Source organism: Elephas maximus, chromosome 17 (assembly GCF_024166365.1).
Source record: "Elephas maximus indicus isolate mEleMax1 chromosome 17, mEleMax1 primary haplotype, whole genome shotgun sequence".
Lineage (NCBI taxonomy): Eukaryota > Metazoa > Chordata > Mammalia > Proboscidea > Elephantidae > Elephas > Elephas maximus.
Window position 1 is genome coordinate 89,231,252 of NC_064835.1, and position 20,179 is coordinate 89,251,430.

At 42.1% G+C, this 20,179-nt stretch overlaps 1 long non-coding RNA gene across 1 annotated transcript; it reads left to right on the plus strand.

The window, feature by feature from the left end:
• The first annotated feature begins 42 nt into the window (after positions 1 to 42).
• On the plus strand, positions 43 to 12,464 carry LOC126060426 (uncharacterized). Its single transcript, XR_007513589.1, has 3 exons — positions 43 to 415; positions 1,517 to 1,601; positions 1,838 to 12,464. It is a non-coding gene; the product is annotated as an uncharacterized LOC126060426 (long non-coding RNA).
• The last annotated feature ends 7,715 nt before the right edge of the window (positions 12,465 to 20,179 follow it).

Consider the following 20,179-nt stretch of genomic DNA (forward strand, 5'->3'; position numbering starts at 1 on the left):
CCACTTCCCAGAATTCCCAGAATACTCCACGGAGCAAGGCTTGCGACCCCGGAACCACTTCCCAGAGATTCCCCGCGGCTCGCCCTCTCTCTTGCTTCCCTGCAACGTTGTACGCGGGCTCGGCCTCCGAGAGCGCCGGGCCCCTCACTGGCGCTGTCCCTCTTTCTGACTCTGGTTCTGGTCCCAGGGGACGTTCTCGGCTGCGTCAAACCCGCTTGAGACAATCGCTCCTCCACAGCTGAAACCCGCGGAGGGCAGAGTCTCTGTGCCTAGAATTGCCTCCTCGTCCGCTGTAGCCCCTCGGAGAGGAGGCGCTTGTCTTGAGTGGGTTTTATTTTAAAGTAAGTAGAGAAATGCTGAGGTTTGTTATGCGTGAAGCCATGTAATTACAAGATAGCCGTGGCACAGCACACAGGTAAGACCCCAGTGAGACAGGGAGGGCTAATTGTGCTGGCGGAGTAGAAGAGCTGTTAAAAGATTACCACTTGGAAGTTGGGTAAAGAGGAATCACATTCTGTCAGCATGAGATAAGGGTAAAACAACTCGTGAATTACTACTCCCTTCTTAGTGTTTTTCTAGTCCTTTCCCCCTTTATGGAAACCCTGGTGGCATAGTGGTTAGGTGGTACGGCTGCTAACCAAAGGTTCGGCAGTTCGAATCTGCCAGGGGCGTCTTGGAAACTATGGGGCAGTTCTCCTCTGCCCTATAGGGTCGCTGTGAGTCGGAATCAACTGGATGGCACTGGGTTTGGGTGTTGGTTTCCACCTTTACCGGCTTCACATGTGCAGAACAAAGTGTGACCGCTGTTTTACTTTCTTTGGCCCTCCGAAGGGGGGTGCCATGTAGTGCAGAAGATGAGCACGCCTGTGCTATATTGCATGATAAGCGATGTCAAGGGCTTCTGTGAGAACTCCATCTTGAATATCAGGGGGTTTCATTTTGGATTCCAGATGCTGGAGCAGCCTAATTAGTATGCACACCATTCCAAAAAAACCCACTTCACAGAAACCCACTGAGTTTTTATTGCTCTACTGTTCCCACCAAACGGATATAAGCTTTTGGAGTGGCATGAGCCCCCACTGACTCTTTTTACTTATCACAAGTAAAAAAAAAAAAAAAAATCTGCTAGAGCTGAACTCAAAATTGTTTCCTTTGAGTATTCTTACAAGAGAAAGACAAGAAGCCATGGAGTTTGGAGGGCCTCTGTGACCTTGGTGGTAACAAAAAGACATTCATTTAGACCAGAAGAATTAGGGTAGGGTAAAGTTAGCCTATAACTGAAGTCCAGATCTTCAGTCATCTAGCGTTTCACGCGTGGTCTTGAGCGGAAGTGGGGCCAGAGGCTCGTTGTTGTTGTCATCATCGGAGGTCCTCTGGAGCTGGGCTTGGTGGTGGGAAGAGCGTGCAGCAATTACCTCAGTTTACTTCAGGTACCCAGGAGTGTTTATTTGAGGTTGGAACTGGGAATAAGGAAAACCGAAATCTCACTCCTCTCTTCACTTCAACCCACAAACAGTCATGTTCCTGAGAAGAACCAGTTACTGCTACTGCTGACCTCAAGGAGACAAGCACCTGAAAATCATCCATACTCCCAAATTGCCGTAGGTGTCTGTAGATCTTCAGGCTAGTGCATGTTTTTGGCTATCTTCCAACAGTCAAGTGGCTAATTTTCTATTCAGTTAAACTTCCAGAAAGAGACAATCAAATTAGCCTATGGCCTGTTTGGGTACAACCCACAATATCTGTTTGTCTTTTTTCTAATAGGCTTCTCGGCTTTTAGCTAAACATAATGCTTCCCAAAATAAAGATTACACTTATCATCCCTGCTTCTTTTCAGAGAGAATGAAAGCAGAAGTGATTCTTACAGAGAAGAAGGAAGCCTTCCTCTTGCCCCATCCTTCATGCTGGTTGGAACACAGACATAATGATAATTCATCATGGACCACGTGGACAAATTTAACATCCTAGGAATGGCAAACCAGCAAGATAGAAGAAACTGAGCACTGGGCAGTTTGGTGAAACAGACCTTGAGTTTCTTGGATGAAAGATGTAAACTTGTGTTTTGCAAAAGCTACAATTACTTGTGGTCCCATCAGCAGGAGTTATGGGATGGACAGTTCTCTTCAGAAGAAGATGTGTATGGAAGCTACCACCAACCGATGCGTCTGGAACGACAGCAAGTACCTTTCTTCCTTATGCTAACCATCCCCATCACAGAAATCCCTTCTCTTTTGCTATTAAATTAACGGCCAGTTCTCAGTTCTCATCTCACTTGACCTGTCAACAGCATTGATAAAGCTGATTATTACCTCCTGGAAACACTCTCTGGTTTTCTTCCTACTTAACTGATCACTCGTTCATGGTCTACTTAGGTAGTTCTTCCCTCCAACTTCTAAACCAGTGGTTCTCCAACAGCATGCTCAGAATCATCTGGAGAGCTTCTTAAACCACATTGCTGGACTCCACCCCCATTCAGGAGGTCTGGGGCTGGGCTGAGCATTTGCATTTCCTACTAGTTCCCCTGTGATGGCTTAAACTGCTGATCTGCGAACCGACTAAGTATTAGAATGCCCAGGGCTCAAGCCTTGGGCCTTTCCTTTTTCTGTCAACACTGACTCCCTGGATGGTCTCATTTAGCCTGAAAAAAAAGATATAAATACCATCCAAATGTGGTCAACTCCCGATTTTATATCTCCAGCCTGAGCATCTCCCCTGATCTCTAGACTTACATAGACACCTGTCTCCTCAATCTCCATACTTGGATGTTTAATAAATACCTCTAATTTAGCCTGTTCAAAACTGAACTTCTGATCTCCCTTTTCCCTCTTGCCATATCTCCTCCCACATTTTCTTATCTCACTAAATGGCATCTCCATCCTTTTAGTTCTCAGTTCAAAAACCTTGGAATCATTCTCTCTATGTCACTCCTTACATCTGGTTCCTCAGTAAATCCTGTTGGCTGTACCCTCAAAATATATGCAGTATCTGGCCGCTTACTACCACATTTCTCGCTATCCCTCTCACCCAAGTCTCTGTCGTCTTTTGCCTGGATTACTGCAGATGCCTCCTAACTGGTCGCATTCCTTCTACACTTGCCCTGTACATTGTATTCTTAACACAGTGGCTCCCCCGTCTCATGCAGAATAAAAGCCAAAGTCCTTACAATGGCCACAAAACCAAAACGACCAAACCTGTTGCTGTAGAGTCCATCCAGACTTGGGGCAATTCCATGTGTTAAGAAGTAGAAGCTGAGCTCCACAGGGTGTTACTGACTATAGTTTTTACAGAGGCAGATTACCAGGCCTTTCTTCCATGGTGCTGCCTGGTGGATTTGAACTGCCTTTAGTTGTTATTAGGTTCTGTCAGTTTCGACTCATAGCAACCCCATGTGACAGAGTAGAACTTCCCTGTAGGATTTTCTAGGCTGTAATTTTTATATAGGAGCAGATAGCCAGGTTTTTCTCTCGTGAAGCCACTAGGTGGGTTCAAGCCACAAACCTTTCAGTTAACAGCTGAGCAGTTGACTATGGCACCTCCAGGGCTCCTTTTCAGGTTAGTAGTCAGGTGCAAATCTTCTGCACACCGAGGGACCATTATAGTGACCCACAGGGCCCTGCATGATGTCATCTTCTAGTACTTTCCCCTTATTGTTGTGCTGCAGCCACGCTGGCCTCCTTGCCATTCTTCAGTCAAGCAAAGTAGGCTTTCACTATGGTGTCTTCATACTTGTTCCCTCTGCCTGGCTATCCTTCCCCTAGATATCCTTAGGGCTTGCTCTCTCAGCTTCTTTAAGCTTTTGTTCCCTGTTTTTGTGAAGCATTCTCTGACCATATTACTTTGTTTTTTTCCATAGCATTTATCTTTCTAATGTTGTAATTTTTTGAGTGTCCCCCAACACATACAGCAGAGTTTAAACTCCCTGAGGCATGGAGTATCTCCAGAGCGTTTCATTGTACACAAATGGTAAATGTTCTTCTCTCTACTTTGTAGAGAAGATAAAAATGAGTGCCTGAAACTAATATGATATTCATTACTGTTCTTGGCTTTCATTTGTGTCCTTTGGGAAAACTTGGACTTTCTTCATAACCCTTTTGATTATGTAGACTCTACTTTAGAATAATGTGGCCCAAACATTAGTAACCCACTCAGCTACACAAATTGGTGTCACGGAATGGAGTTGGAACATGTTGGTATAAAAATTACCTGGTCCCCCATGGAGTTCTTATTGTCTCAAAAGGGTGGATTCTCAAGTTTTTCTAAACTCTGGACTTCTTTTTCCTTCTGATCTTTATATTTGCCACAAAGTCCTGTCAGGAAGCCTTCCTTGTCTGAGAAGCTCTAGTGTCATGGAAGGCCATCTGTTTTTATGTGAAAGTAGATGTTAACTGAGGAAGGAGTCTGTTAGTCACCCTGGCACAGGGCGAAACTTAAAATGCGAGAAAGAATGTGGTGGCAAACAGGTGGAGGCTTGGTGTGGACATGAAACTGAACAGAAGAGAAAGGTGTTAAAAGTCTCAGGTAGAAGGAAAGGCAGACTTGATACAGGGAATCAGGCTTGGAGCGAAGTAATAAAGGGGAGTAAATCAGGCATATATCTTGAATCTAGTTTCACTTCTTTAGGGCCTCCGTACAGACTCTCACCACTTGCTCCATCTCAGTTGCCAGAGGCTAGGAGCCCATTCAGTGTAATGATTGTGACACCTGGAGCTAGACAGTTACTTGCCTGGCAGTGCCAGGCTCTTACCTTGCCTACCACAGGCCAAACAGCAGCACTATCAAGTTTCTGGCCCCTCTCACCACTTACTGTCGTGTTGAAATGACACACATCTGGTTAGTGAGACCTGCTCATATAAATCTCCTATCAACTGTTCCGAGACGTGATTTCACCACGTAGATCGTCTAGAGACTTCTCGTAGAGCCGAGCAGATGCACTTTGAATAATCTCTCTCTCTTCTCAGCTCATGGTGAAGCAGTAGCCAATGGGTGATATATCATCTTGCGTTTCTTCCTATCCCTCCCTGCTTCTCTTCCCTCTTTCTTCACTCTTGATGCCCTAGGGTTGTACCTTGTAAAGCACCAGTTCTTAATCCTTGCCTCATGCTCTGTTTCCTAGGGAATTTCAGCTAAAACTAGGAAAGTGTCCTTCTATGACCCCCTGGTTCTTGTAATGACAGTGTTGTTTCAAGGGAGAACTGTGAGTCATGAGCAGTGATTTATGGTGGAGACAGAAGTGATGCTTAGGACCAGGTGATGAAAGCAGACGCACAGGCTGCAGCCTGGAGCCACGCCACGGGGAGAACTTCCAGCATCAGGAGTCCGGGGAAACAGATGCCTCAATGTCAGTGGTCAGAGCTTAAGGAATCTCAAATATGTTCTTTAATATAAAGTAGCAGGAATTTACATGTAAAATGTCTGACCATGCATCAGAATGGAGGAATCTCGCTGATCTTAGAGTAGCTGTTGCAAATAGCAGTCAAGGAAAAGCCACAGAATGAAGCAAGATGGCTGCTGATGTCAAAAGTAACAACCGAGGTAGACTCCTAGAACCTGATAATTGTCAGACTTGCTCTGATCTGGAATTTTATGTGGTATTTGGGAGGCACAACCCTGAAAACCAAAGAATTTGAAGGTGTCTGCGTTATGGAAGTCTGTCTAGGTAGTTTCCATTAAGCCAAGTGGTATAGTGGCCTGCATGCATTTTGTCCAGACACAGGACATTCAGGGTGGTTTTCAGCCTGTCCCTGGTTTTAATTCAGTTGAGGAAATTCTTACTCCATTTTATCATTCTTAAATTTCTCTAATTTTGAACTCTATCTAGAGGCTCCTGGGAGGAACCCCAAGGCTAAAGGCTCCTGAGAGGCACCTCAAGATAAGATAGAGTTGTTGTGTGAGGTCCGTTAACTTCTGTTTCTTCGTAACTAACCACTGATATGCTTTAGGCAACATTTTCTTAGTAACGTTTTCCAGGCCAGAAGGCTGCACCTTGAGAACCAGCTCCAAGTGGCCACCCACGTTTACACAGAACCTGACCTCAGAACTTCCTTCCTCTGGGGCGGGGGAGCCCATCATTGTACCGGGAGCCCATTCTGGAGCAAGAGGTCCATCCACCACTATATCTGCCCAAGATGACTCGGCAACTGGACTCCCAAATTTGGACAGGGTAGGCGAATTCCAAAAATGGGCGGGTTAAGGGGGACTGAGATGTTAGACCTGGAACCATTCCCCCCATAAAAGATCCCCAGATCCCCAGCTCGGGGAGCTTGCAGTCCTCTGGTCCCTAGACCCCACTTTGCACCTTATCTGCACAGATAATAAATTTGCCACTTTCTGTTTCTGTTGCAACTGGCGTTCAGCTTACTTCAGTTGGCTGATCGGACAGAACAAGAACCCAAGAGGCATTTGGTTACAATCTCACCATGTAATCTATCAAATAGATTAATTAAGTTTTTCAAAGAAGTTAGATTTATTGGTGAGACTTTTCAAAGGAGTTCTAGAAAACTCCCACTTTCCATTTGGGCAGATGTTGAGGGGTTGATAGGAAAGAAATAGTGGGAGAGTGGGCATCTTTGTTGTTAGGAAAGCAGTAGACCTTTAGATGAGGAACACCTTTCAGCCAATATCATGCTGTTCTCTTCCATCAAGATACACCATGTTCCTACCTTTCACACAGCCCTGAACAAAACAAAGAGACAAGTAGTAAACCTGGAGGATTATTAGGCATCTTCATGGCCATGTTTACTAACAGGAGTACTTGTTGATCTGACTCTGGGCAACAGGTTAGCCAATTTCAAGTAATGTGATTTTATGTGTGTGTGTGTACAAAAACCCATTTTAGGACAGAGTAAAACTGCCCTATAGGGTTTCCAAGGAGTGGCGGGTGGATTTGAACTGCCAGACTTTTGGTTAGCAGCTAAATGCTTAACCACTGCACCACCAAGGCGCTCTCTGTCATGCTCTCTATATAAGCACACACATAAAAAAATATATACACGTATATATAATTCATTCTCTGCATATTAAAAGATAGTTTGAGTATGCATAAATTTTCAGTAAGAGTTGCAGAGAAGTTGGCATAAAGAAATCAGCTATGAGAAAAAAGACATTTGAAGGGATTGCGTTTCCTTATGAAGGATTTGCAAAGAATAATGCTGAGCTGTGAGAACAGGAAAAAGAATAAATAAAAGACTAAAATGGATATCAGAAGAGACTCTGAAACTTGATTTTGAGCACAAAGTAAAGAGAACAGAAGAAGTGATGAAAAAAAGAGTTGAATAAAAGATTTCATGGGACAGCTTGAGAAGACAAGGTAACATAATGAAATGTGCAAAGACCCGGAGATAGAAAACCAATAAGGAAGAACATGCTCAGCGTTTCTCAAGCTGAAAGAATTGAAAAGAAAATTCAAGCCTTGAGTTGCAATAGTCAAAGGTACTACGGTCAAAAAATTGACACAGGAGGCAGGGCTATGATGGCAGAGTAGTCATACACTTCCAGTGATCCCTCTTATAACAAAGACCTGAAAAAATGAGTGGAACGATTCTATATATGATAAGCTAGGAGCCCTGAACATCAAAGGCAAAGTTAGGAAATCAGACTGAGCGGCAGGGAGAGGGAGAGATGGTTCAAAAGCCACAAGGAGTTGGCTAGACCTGACTTGGCACACCTCAGGCACAATCCCCTGGAGCCATGGCAGCTGGGCTGGCAGTAGCATCTGGCACGTGGTTTCCTCAGGGAGGGACAGTGAGCCACACAGTCTACTCACACCTCTGGAACCAGAGAAGAAGAGTGCTCTCAGCAAAAGCTAAGTACTTGCATTTATCTTATCATGCCCCCAGCCCCCAAACTGGCTTCACTGGCTTTCGACTTCCCGGGGCCTGAGATAGGTCTGCTGCGTGCCCTGAGCAGTTCTCCAGGCCTTGGAGAAGGAATAAATTAACAATTGGGGGGAAAGATAATCTGCCTGCTCCACTAAGCTGGAGTGCTCAGGACAGAAGCAGTTTCTGCCCAGGCACAAACTGTCTTTGGAATTAAATACCTTTCACCCCTGCATGGACCTGTGTGGGCCCATTTCAGGAGATTAGGCCCTTGTTAGCAGACTGCAAGAATGTATGTGCTTGACATCTGACTTCAGCTGTTTCAGCTGTGCCGTGGAGAGGTGGGTTTTTGATGTTTGACACTGCTTTGCCTATTAAACAGGGTCCTCACCTACCCACATCAGGGGACTGAGGACTGGTGGCTCCATCCACATCACCTAGCCACCCACAACAGAGGTCCAAGGATGAGTGGCGCCTCTTCAGTCCTTACAGCTAAAGGTATTGGGTACCCATGGTCTGGCTGCAGAACCCACCCACCTGTGAGTTCTAGGGAACAGGGACACGTTTTCCTCACAGACACTTAGGAGATGGTTGTCAGTCCCCTGCCTTGTTCAGAGTTTGACCCCCCCCCCCCGCTGCAACCAGATACTTGTGCCTACACTAATCACCCCTGCCCCTGTAAGACTGTAGAACAGAGCTGGTGCTACACACTTGATGACCAACTACCTGGACACCTGAGCTGAATCCATACAAGAAAGTAAATGGACTCCTAGCTCTTATACCTGGTAACAGCTCTAGCCATATGGTGACAGGACGTTAGAGCTTCAAAGGTGAAAATGATCGAGCTAGCTCACTCAACCAGCCTATTTGGGCATATCAAAACGAAACAAAGCAAGAAGCTAGGATAAAAAAAAAGGATAGAGTAAGAAAACACAATACAGTAATATAGACAGCTTGGAAAAAACAGTCAATATTAAATTACATAAAGAAGCAGACCATGTTTGCTTCAACAAGCTCTCAAAACAAAGAATCAAGGAATCTTCTGGATGAAGGTGTATTCCTGAATTTATCAGATGTAGAATACAAAAGATTAATACACAGAGCTCTTCAAGAGATCAGGAAGGCAATCAGGCAAAAGGCAGAACAAGGCAAGGGGTAAATATTAAGGTAACACACAGGTAAGCAGTTGAAGAAATTAAAGCGGTTATTCAAGAACAATGAAAGACAATAGGATGCAAGAGCCCATAGAGAGACAACAATTGCAAATTCAGAATAAAAAAATTACAGAATTAGACAACTCAATAGAGAAGAATAATTGAGGAACTGGAAGACAGAATTAGTTGAGGTTGACGATGAAACACTTGGAACCAATACAAGCAAAAATCAGATGAAAGAAATTTAAGACATTAAGACACCCTAAGAATCATGTGGGACACTGTCAAGAGAAATAACCTATGAGTGATTGGAGTACCAGAACAAGGAGGGATAACAGAAAATACAGAGAAAATCGTTGAAGATTTGTTGGCAGAAAACCTCCCTGATATTGTGAAAGATGAGAAGATATCTATCGAAGATGCTCATCTAACCCCACGTAAAGTAGATCTCAAAAGAAAGTCACCAAGACGTGATCAAACTTGCTACAACCAAAGATAAAGAGAGAATTTTAGGAGCAGCTAGGGATAAAAGAAAAGTCACCTACAAAGGAGAGTCAATAAGAATAAGCTCGGACTACTCAGCAGAAACCATGCAGGCAAGAAGGCAATGGGATTATTTATGTAAACCATTGAAGGAAAAAAATTGCAAGCCAAAAATCAGATGTCCAGCAAAACTGTCTCTCAAATATGAAGGCAAAATTGGGACATTTCCAGATAAACAGAGGTTTAGGGAATTTGTAAAAACTAGGCCAAAACTACAAGAAATACAAAAGGGAGTTCTCTGGTTAGAAAATCAGTAATATCAGATACCAACTGAAGACTAGAACTCAGGACAGAACAACCAGATGTCAACCCAGGTAAGGAAATCACAAAATATCCAAGATAAAAAAGTGCTCAAAACAGGGAAACAGCAATGTCATATGTAAAAGATAACATTAAAACAAAGAGGGATTAAAAAAACATAGATATTTCATATGTAGAGGAAGTCAAGGCGATATAAAGAAAAGTTTGGTTTAAGCTTAGAAAAATAGGGGTAAATATTAAGGTAACCATAAAAAAAAAACCATAAAGGAGACTAATAATCCTACTCATCAAAATACAAGAAAAACATACTCAGCAAAAAACAACGAACAACAATGAATAAGAGAAAAAGACAACATAAACTACTCAGTACAAAACATTAAGTGGGAAAAAGAAACTCAACAACGCACAAAAAAAGACATCAAAATAACAGCACTACACTCATATCTATCCATAGTTGAGCTGAGTGTAAATGGACTAAATGCACCAATAAAGAAAAAGTGGCATAATGGATTAAAAAAAACACAATCCGTCTATATGCTGCTTACAAGAGACACATCTTAGAGACACAAACAAAACTCAAAGGATGGAAAAAAATAAGCAAACAACAATCAAAAGAGCAGGAGTGCCAATATTAATTTCTGACAAAAGAGACTTTTAAATCTACCACAAAGGATAAGGAAGAACACTATATAATAATTAAAGGGACAATATACCAGTTTTTTATACCAGAAGGGTATGACCATATGAAATATTTACACACCCAATGTCAGGGCTTCAAGACACATAAAACAAACTCTAACAGCAGTGAAAAGTGAGATAGACAGCTCCACAATTACAGTAGGAGACTTTAACACACCACTTTGGTGAAGAGCAGAACATCCAGAAAGAAGATTGATAAAGACACGGAAGATCTAAATGCCACAATCAACGAACTTGACCTCATACACATAAACAGAACACTCTACCCAACAGTAGACGAGTATACTTTCTTTTCCAATGCACATAGAACATTCTCTAGAGTGTTGTTAGGTGCTGACAAGTCAGTTCCGACTCATAGTAACCCTATGCACAACAGATTGAAACACTGCCCGGTCCTGCGCCATCCTTACAGTCGTTATTATACTTGAGGTCATTGTTGCAGCCACTGTGTCATTCCACCTCGTTGAGGGTCTTCCTCTTTTCCGCTGACCCTGTACTCTGCCAAGCATGATGTCCTTCTCCAGGGACTGATCCCTCCTGACAATATGTCCAAAGTATGTAATACGCAGTCTCGCCATCCTTTCATCTAAGGAGCATTCTGGCCGCACTTCCTCCAAGACAGATTTGTTCGTTCTTCCAGCAGTCCATGCTATATTCAATATTCTTCGCCAACGCCACAATTCAAAGGCGTCAACTCTTCTTTGGTCTTCTTTATTCATTGGCCAGCTTTCACATGCATATGATGCGACTGAAAATACCATGGCTTGGGTCAGGCACACCTTAGCCTTCAGTGTGACATCTTTGCTCTTCAACACTTTGAAGAGGTCCTTTGCAGCAGATTTGCCCAATGCAACGCGTCTTTTAATTTCTTGACTGCTGCTTCCATGGCTGTTGATTGTGGATCCAAGTAAAATTAAAACCTTGACAACTTCAGTCTTTTCTCCGTTTATCATGATGTTGCTCATTGGTCCAGTTGTGACGATTTTTGTTTTCTTTATGTTGAGGTCCAATCCATACTGAAGGCTGTGGTCTTTGATCTTCATTAGTAAGTGCTTCAAGTCCTCTTCACTTTCAGCAAGCAAGGTTGTGTCATCTGCATAACGCAGGTTGTTAATGAGTTTTCCTCCAGTCCTGATGCCCTGTTCTTCATATAGTCCAGCTTCTCCGGTTATTTGTTCAGCATACAGATTAAATAGGTATGGTGAAAGAACACAACCCTGACGAACACCTTTCCTGGCTTTAAACCAATCAGTATCCCCTTCTTCTTTCCGAACAACTCCCTCTTGATTGATATAAAGGTTCCTCACGAGCATAATTAAGTGTTCTGGAATTCCCATTCTTCACAGTGTTGTCCATAGTTTGTTATAGTCCACACAGTCCAATGCCTTTGCATAGTCAATAAAACACAGGTAAACATCTTTCTGGTATTCTCTGCTTTCAGCCAGGATCCATCTGACATCAGCAATGATATCCCTGATTCCACCTCCTCTTCTGAAACCAGCCTGAATTTCTGGCAGTTCCCTGTTGATACACTGCTGCAGCCGTTTTTGAATGATCTTCAGCAAAATTTTGCTTGCGTGTGATATTAACGATATTGTTCTGTAATTTCCACATTTGGTTGGATCACCTTTCTTGAGAATAGGCATAAACATGGATCTCTTCCAGTCAGTTGGCCAGGAAGCTGTCTTCCATATTTCTTGGCATAGACGAGTGAGCACCTCCAGCGATGCATCTGTTTTTTAAAACATCTCAATTGATATTCCATCAATTCCTGGAGCCTTGTTTTTTGCCAGTGCCTTCAGAGCAGCTTGGACTTCTTCCTTCGGTACCATTGGTTCCTGATCATATGCCATCCATTGAAATTGTTGAATATCAACTAATTCTTTTTGGTATAGTGACTCTGTGTATTCCATCTTCTTTTGATGCTTCCTGAGTCGTTTAATTTTTTCCCCATGGAATCCTTCACTATTGCAACTTGAGGCTTGAATTTTTCTTCAGTTCTTTTAGCTTGAGAAACGCCAAGCGTGTTCTTCCCTTTTGGTTTTCCATCTCCAGCTCTTTGCACATATCTTTATAATACTTTACTTTGTTTTCTTTAGAGGCCCTTTGAAATCTTCAGTTCTTTTACTTCATCAATTCTTCCTTTTGCTTTAGCTGCTTGATGCTCAAGAGCAAGTTTCAGTCTCCTCTGACATCCATCTTGGTCTTTTCTTTCTTCTTTTCAGTGATCTCTTGCTTTCTTCATGGATGATGTCCTTGATGTCATTCCACAACTCGCCCGGTCTTCGGTCACTAGTGTTCAATGCGTCAAATCTATTCTTGAGATGGTCTCTAAATTCAGGTGGGATATACTCAAGGTCATATTTTGGCTCTCGTGGACTTGCTCTGATTTTCTTCAGTTTCAGCTTGAGCTTGCATATGAGCAATTGATGGTCTGCTCCACAGTTGGCCCCTGGCCTTGTTCTGACTAATGATATTGAGCTTTTCCATCGTCTCTTTCCACAGATGTAGTCAATTTGATTTCTGTGTGTTCCATCTGGCGAGATCCATATGTCTAGTCGCCGTTTATGTTGGTGAAAGAAGGTATCTGCAATGAAGAAATCGTTGGTCTTGCAAAATTCTATCATTTGATGTCCAGCATTGTTTCTGTCATCAAGGCCATATTTTCCAACTACTGATCCTTCTTTTTTTCCAACTTTCGCATTCCAATCAGCAGTAATTATCAATGCACCTTGATTGCATGTTCGATCAATTTCAGACTGCAGCAGCTGATAAAAATCTTCTATTTCTTCAACTTTGGTCCTAGTGGTTGGTGCGTAAATTTTTGTAATAGTCCTATTAACTGGTCTTCCTTGTAGGCTTATGGATATTATTCTATCACTGACAGCGTTGTACTTCAGGATAGATCTTGAGACATTCTTTCTGACGATGAATGCAACACCATTCCTCTTCCAGTTGTCATTCCCAGCATAGTAGACTATATAATTGTCCGATTCAGAATGCCCAATACCAGTCTGTTTCAGCTCACTAATGCCTAGGATATCAATGTTTATGCGTCCCATTTCATTTTTGACAATTTCCAATTTTCCTAGATTCATACTTTGTACATTGCAGGTTCTCGTTATTAACAGATGTTTGCACCTGTTCTCATTTTGAGTCGTGCCACATCAGCAAATGAAGGTCCCGAAAGCTTCACTCCATCCACGTCAGGTCAACTCTACATTGAGGAGGCAGGTCTTCCCCAGTCATCTTTTGAGTGCCTTCCAAGCTGGGGGGCTCATCTTCCAGCACTATATCAGACAGTGTTCCACTGCTATTCATAAGGTTTTCACTGGCTAATGCTTTTCAGAAGTAGACTGCCGAGTCCTTCTTCCTCATCTGTCTTAGTCTGGAAGCTCAGCTGAAACCTGTCCTCCATGGGTGACCCTGCTGGTATCTGAATACTGGTGGCATAGCTTCCAGCATCACAGCAACACACAAGCCCCCACAGTACGGCAAACAGACAGAAACCCTGGTGGCATAGTAGCTAAGTGCTAGGGCTGCTAAGCAAAAGATAGCAGTTCAAATCTGCCAGGCAGGCACTCCTTGGAAACTCTATGGGGCAGTTCTGCTCTGTCCTGTAGGGTCACTATGAGTCGGAATCGACTCAACGGCACTGGGTTTGGTTTTTCGGAAACCCTGGTGGTGTAGTGGTTAAGTGCTATGGCTGCTAACCAAAGGGTCAGCAGTTCAAATCTGCCAGGCGCTCTTTGGAAACTCTGTGGGGGAGTTCTGCTCTGTCCTATAGGGTCGCTATGAGTTGGAATTGACTCGACGGCACTGGGTTTTTTTCTCTAGAATAGACCGCGTTAATTAGGTCATAAAGCAAGCCTTAGCAGAATCCAAAGCATTAAAGTATTACGAAGCATCTTCTCTGAACGTAAGGCCATAAAAGTAGAAATCAATAACAGAAAAAGCAGGGAAAAGAAATCAAACACTTGGAAACTGAAGAACACCCTGCTAAAAAATGACAGGGTTATAGAAGAAATTAAGGATGGAACAAAGGAATTCATAAAACCAATGAGAACACTTCCTATCAGAACCTTTGGGACACAGCTAAAGCAGTGCTCAGAGGTCAATTTATAGCAATAAATGCACACATCCAAAAAGAAGGAAGGGCCAAAATCAAAGAATTATCCCTATGACCTGAACAAATAGAGAGCAACAAAAGAAACCCTCAGGCACCAGAAGAAAGGAAATAATAAAAATTAGAGCAGAATTAAATGAAATAGAGAACAGAAAAAAAATTGAAAGAATTAACAAGACCAAAAGCTTGTTCTTTGAAAAAATTAACAGAATTGATCAACTATTGGCCAAACTGACAAAAGAAAAATAGGATATGAAGCAGATAACCCAAATAAGAAATGAGGTGGGCAATATCACAACAGACCGAACTGAAATTAAAAGAATCATATCAGATTACTATGAAAAATTGTACTCGAAAAAACTAGAAGAAATGGATGAATTTCTAGAAACACACTACCTATCTAAACTGACACAAACAGAGGTAGAACAACGAAATAAGCCTATAGCAAAAGAAGAGATTGAAAAGGTAATTAAATAACTCCCAACAACAACAACAAAAAAGTCCTGGCCCAGACAGCTTCACTAGAGAGTTCTACCAAACTTTCAGAGAAAGTGAACACCACTACTACTAAAGGTATTTCAGAGCACAGAAAAGGATGGAATACTCCCAAACTCATTCTATGAAGCCAGCATATCCCTGATACCAAAACCAGGTAAAGACACCACGAAAAAAGAAAATTACACACCTATATCCTTCATGAACTTAGATACAAAATTGTAGTCAATAGAGTTCAGCAACATATCCAAAAAAATAATTCACCGTGACCAAGTGGGATTCATACCAGATATGCAGGGATGGTTCAACACTAGAAAAACAACCAGTGTGATCCATCATATAAATAAAAGACAAGAAGCACATGATCTTACCAATTGATGTAGAAAAGGCATTTGACAAAGTTCGACACCCATTCCTGATAAAAACTCTCAGCAAAACAGGAAGAGAAGAAAAATTCCTCAACATAATAAAGGGCATTTATACAAAGCCAACAGTCAACATCATCCTAAATGGAGAGAGTCTGAAAGCATTTCCTTTGAGAATGGGAACCAGACAAGAATGCCCTTTATCACTGCTCTTATTTAACATTGTGCTGGAGGTCCTAGCCAGAGCTACTAGGCTAAATAAAGAAATTAAGGGCATCCAGATTGATAAGGAAGAAGTAAAATTATCTCTATTTGCAGACGACATGATCGTATACACAGAAAACCCTAAAGAGTCCTCAAGAAAACTACTGAAACTAATAGAAGAGTTCAGCAGAGTTTCAGGATACAAGATAAAAATACAGAAGTCAGTTGGATTCCTCTACACCAACAAAGAGAACGTTGAAGAGTAAATTACCAAATCGATACCATTCACAGTAGCTCCCAAGAAGATGGTATACTTAGGAATAAATCTAACCAGAGATGCAAAAATCCTATACAAAGAAAACTACAAGACACTACACTACTTTTTTGGTTTCTCACTACTGTAAGAAACCAAAAAAGACCTACACAAATGGAAAAACATACCTTGTTTGTGGATAGGAAGACTCAACATTGTAAAAATGTCTGTTCTACTAAAAGCCATGTATAGATACAATGAAAGTTTGTTCCAAATTCCAACGACATTTTTTAATGAGATGGAGAAACAAATCATCAACTTCATACGGAAGGGAAAGAGGCCCCAGATAAGTAAAGCATTACTGAAAAAGACCAAAGTGGGAGGCCTTACTTTACCTGATTTTAGAACCTATTATACTGCCACAGTACTCAGAACAGCTTGGTATTAGTACAACAACAGTCACATAGACCAATGGAACAGAACTGAGAATCGAGACATAAATCGATTCACATATGAGCAGCTGATTTTGACAAAGGCACAAAGTCAGTTAAACGGGGAAAAGAAAGTCTCTTTAACAAATGGTGCTGGCATAACTGGATATCCATCTGCAAAAAAATGAAACAAGACCCATACCTCATACCATGCAAAAAAAGTAAAAATGGATCAAAGACCTAAATATAAAATTTTAAATGACAAAGATTGTGGAAGAAAAAATAGGGACAACACTAGGAGCCCTAATACATGGCATAAAAAGTATACAAAACATTACTAACAATGCACAAACACCAGAAGAGAAACTAGATAACTGGGAGCTCCTAAAAAGCAAACACCTATGCTTATTCAAAGACTTCACCAAAAGAGTAAAAAGATCACCTACAGAGTGGGAAAAACTTTTTAGCTATGACATTTTCCATCAGTGTCTGATCTCTAAATGATACTGCAAAAACTTGAAAACAAAAAAGGCAAATACTCCAATTAAAAAATTGGGAAAGGATATGAACAGGCACTTCACTAAAGAAGACATTCAGGCAGGTAACAGATACATGAGGAGATGCTCATGATCATTAGCCATTTAAAAAAAAAAAAAAAAAGCAAACCCAGTGCCGTCAAGTCGATTCCAACTCATAGCGATCCTATAGGACAGAGTAGAACTGCCACACGGAGTTTCCAAGGAGCGCCTGGCAGATTTGAACTGCCGACCCTTTGGTTAGCAGCCGTAGCACTTAACCACTACGCCACGAGGGCTTCCTATTAGCCATTAGAGGAATGCAAATCAAAACTACAATGAGATACCATCTCACTCCAAAAAGGCTGGCATTAATCCAAAAAACAATAAATGCTGGAGAGGTTGTGGAGAGACTGGAACACTTATACACTGTTAGTGGGAATGTAAAAAGTGGTACAACTACTTTGGAAATCGATATTGCACTTCCTTAAAAAGCTAGAAATAGAATTACCATACGATTCAGCAGTCCCACTCCTTGGAATATTTCCTAGAGAAATAAGAGCGTTTACACGAACAGATATATGCACACCCGTGTTTACTGCAGCCCTGTTTACAATAGCAAAAAGATGGAAGCAACCAAGGTGCCCATCGACGTATGAACGGGTAAATAAATTATGGTATATTCACACAATGGAACACTACGCATTGATAAGGAACAATGATGAATCTGTGAAAAATGTCATAACATGGAGGAATCTGGAAGGCATTATGCTGAGTGAAATTAGTTGCAAAAGGACAAATATTGTATGAGACCACTAGTATAAGAACTCAAGAAATGGTTTAAACACAGAGGAAAATATTTCTTGATGGTTATGAGAGTGGGGACGGAGAGAGGGAGAGGGATATTCACTAATTAGATAGTAGACAACTATTTTAGGTGAAGGGAAAGACAGCACACAATACAGGAGAGGTCAGCACAACTGGACTAAACCAAAAGCAGGAAGTTTCCTGAATAACCCAAATGCTTCAAAGGCCAGAGTAGCAGAGGCAGGGGTCGGGGGACCATCGTTTCAGGGGACATCTAGGTCAATTGGCATAATAAAATTTATTAAAAATTCTGCATCCCACTTTGGAGAGTGGTGTCTGGGGTCTTAAATGCTAGCAAGGGGCCATCTAAGATGCATCAATTGGTCTCAACCCACTTGGAGCAAAGGAGAATGAAGAACATTAAAGACACTAGGTAATTATGAGCCCAACAGACAGAAAGGGCCACATAAATCAGAGACTACATCAGTCTGAGACCAGAACTGGATGGTGCCCGGCTACAACTGATGACTGCCCTGATGGAACACAAGAGAGAATCCCTGATGGAGCAGGAGAGCAGTGGGATGCAGACCTCAAATTCTCATAAAAAAGACCAGACTTAATGGTCTGACTGAGCCTAGAGGAACCCCAGAGGTCATGGTCCCCAGACCTTTTGTTAGCCCAAGACTGGACTCATTCCCAAAGCTAACTCTTCAGACAGGGATTGGACTGGACTGTAAGAAATGATACTGGTTAGGAGTGAACTTCTTGGCTCAAGCAGACACATGAGACTATGTGGGCAACTCCTGTCTGGAAGGGAGATGAGAAGGCAGAGGGGGACAGAACCTGGCTGAATGGACACAGGAATACAGGGTGGAGAGAAGAATTGTGCTGTTTCATTAGGCGGAGAACAACTAGGATTATACAGCAAGGTGTATATAAATTTTTGTGTGAGAGACTGACTTGTAAACTTTCACTTAAAACACAATAAAAATAAAAGAGGCATCCATTTGAATAGAACAAGGGGATACTTCATGGAAGAGGTGTGTGGCCAGGTTGTATTCTTTCACTTTACTTATTCAGTCTATGCTGAACAAATAATCTGGGAAGCTAGACTAAATGAAGAGGAACACGGCATCAGGAATAGGGGAAGATTCATTATCAGCCTGCGATATGCCAATGACACAAACTTGCTTGTCCAAAGTGAAGACGACTTGAAATATTTACTGACGACTACAGCCTTCAGTGTGGATTACACCTAAACATAAATAAAACTCCTTACAACTGGACCAATAAGCAATATCACGATCAATGGCAGAGAAATTGAAGTCGTCAAGGATTTCATTCTACCTGGATCAACAATCAATGCCCATGGAAGCAGCACTGGGAAAAGCTGCTGCACAAGACCTCCTTAAACTGTTAAAAAGCATAGAGGTCATTTCGATGACTCAAGTGCGCCTGACCCAAGCATGATATTCTCACTGGCCTCATGTGAATGTGAAAGCCGGACACTGGAAAAGGAAGATTGATGATACATTTGAATTGTAGTGTTGGCGGAGAATGTTGAGTATATTGTGGGCTACCAGAAGGACAAACAAATCAGCCTTGGGGGAATTATGGACAGAATGCTCCTTAGGAACAAGAATGGCTAAACTTAATTGTCTCACTTACTTTGGACACATCATCAGGAAAGGTCAGTCTTTAGGAAAGGACATCCCATTTGGTAAAGCTGAGGGCCAGTAAAAACACGGACACAATAGCTGCAACAATGGCTTCAAAAATACCAACAGTTGTGAGGATGGCTCGGGGCTGGGCAGCGCTTCTGTTCTATGTAAGGTTGCCATGAATCAGAGGCCCCTTGACGGCAACTAGAACAACATAAGGACAGAGGAGCTCACACCTTTTTCTCCTGTCACCTTTACTCCGCCACAACTAGCTAGAACTCTGCAATTCCACCCATTAAATTCACATTCCAGGTAGAAAGACAGAAAAGGCAAAAAATAAGTTTCATTACTGTCAGTCTCTAATGTACCTTCCCAGAAGTCCTACCCAACAAATCCAGTTTATATCATCATCGGCCTGACGTTTTATCTGTCAGCATTTCATTGGCATGATTAGCTATGCCTAGCTTCCATAAACACGTTGCTGTCGAGTCAATTCTGACTCATAGCAACCCTGTAAGACAGGATAGAACTGCCCCAAAGAGTTTACAAGGAACGCCTGGTGGATTTGAACTTCTGAGCCTTTGGTTAGCAGCTGTAGCTCTTAACCACTACGCTACCAGGGTTTCCATAAAGGGAGTGAAATACTGCCAGGCACTGTGCCGTCCAGAATAGAAATCAGATTTCCTGTTACTAAGGATGGGAAGAATGACTATTGGGTAGGCAACTAACAGCCTCTTCCATTGTTAGCATTCACTCAATTCTTATTGCTAATATTGTGGCTATTGCAAATGACTTTATCATGAGGTTCTATAAAATGGATAAATAAGCTGTACTGCTGATCCTAAGATATT